Genomic DNA, 1,645 nt, shown 5'->3' with positions numbered 1-1,645 from the left:
GAAACAGTGACAGATTTTATTTTGGGGGTCTCCAAAATCACTGCAGATGGTGACTGCAGCCATGAAATTAAAAGACGCTTACTCCTTGGAAGGAAAGTTATGACCAACCTAGACAACATATTGAAAAGCAGAGACATTACCTTTGCCAACAAAGGTCCGTCTAGGCAAGGCTATTGTTTTTCCAGTAGTCATATGGATATGCGAGTTGGACTATAAAGAAAGCTGAGCGCGGAAGAATTGATGCTTTTGAACTGTGGTGTTGGAGAAGACTCTTGTAAGTCCCTTGGACTGCAAGGAGATCCAAACAGTCCATCCTAAAGGAGATCAGTCCTGAGTGTTGATTGGAAGGAGTGATGTTGAAGCTGAAACTCCAATACTTTGGCCACCTAATGTGAAGAACTGATTCATTTGGAAAGATCCTGATGCTGGGAAAGATTGAAGGCAGGAGCATAAGGGGACGACAGAGTATGAGACGGTTGGATGGCATCACCGACTCAGTGGAGATGAGTTTGAGTAAACTCCGGGAGTTGGTGATGGACAGGGAGGTCTGGCATGCTGTGGTCCATGGGGTCGTAAAGAGTTGGACACGACTGAGCAACTGAACTGAACTGAACTGAGCTGAACTAAGAAGATAATGTCTCAACCAACCTGGGCTCCTTGTAAACTAATAGGTTTACATCAATATTTCAAATATTCTGAGATTGGAAAAATTAAATTTCTAGGTTTTCAGAGCTGTGGACTATTAGGCCCTGGGCATTTTTTTTTTTTTTACCTCAACTTTAAGGATAAGCATTTAATAATTATTTTATAGTTGACAGGGAAATCTCTTTGTCACCTGAAAGTTCCTATTTGCTTTTGTATCTCTGATGCCTGATAATAGTATATAGTAGGCATTCAAGAAACATCTGCTGTTATGTCAATGTATGGCAAAAACTACTACAATATTGTAAAGTAATTAGCCCCCAACTAAAATAAATAAATTTATTTAAAAAAAAAAGAGTGAAAAAAAAAAGAAACATCTGCTGAAAGAATATAGCCCTTAACTTTTGGAGAGGGCTCACAGACTTCTTTAAAAATTTTTTTTATTTTTAAATTTATTTTATTTATTGGTTGTGCCAGGTCTTAGTTGTGGTATGTGGGGTCTAGTTCCCTGACCAGGGATTGAACCTGGGTCCCCTGCATTGGAAGTGCTGAGTGTTAGCCACTGGGCCACCAGGAAAGTCCTTTACAGACTTTTAAACATGAGAATCTGATAAAAGTTATGAACCTTTATTCAGGTCCTGTCTGTGCCCTGCCCATATTCCCTCAGCCTATCCTAGAGTTCACTAAAGCTTTGGTAGACAAGTCCTATACAAGCCCATACCTTTCTGCTTTAAACACCTGAGTATTCTCCTTGCCTGGAAATGTCAGCAGAGTTAACATTTCCCATAGCAATCTATAACCAATGAGAGATGGAATTTAATAGCTAAATATTCCAATTTCTACCCCTCCTCAGAGAGGCAATTCTAAAGTATGTTTTACTATAGTGTTTCTCAAAATTTACTAACACATAAAAATCACCTGGAGAGATTAATAAGACATAGATTCTTGAATTTCCATATTTTTTGGCCAGTTTGCAGGATCTTAGTTACCCAACCAGGGATCA

The sequence above is a fragment of the Giraffa tippelskirchi genome, chromosome 2 (genome assembly GCF_054371585.1).
Source record: "Giraffa tippelskirchi isolate mGirTip1 chromosome 2, T2T-mGirTip1v1.2.pri, whole genome shotgun sequence".
Taxonomy (NCBI): Eukaryota; Metazoa; Chordata; class Mammalia; order Artiodactyla; family Giraffidae; genus Giraffa; species Giraffa tippelskirchi.
This window is presented reverse-complemented; position numbering follows the sequence as displayed.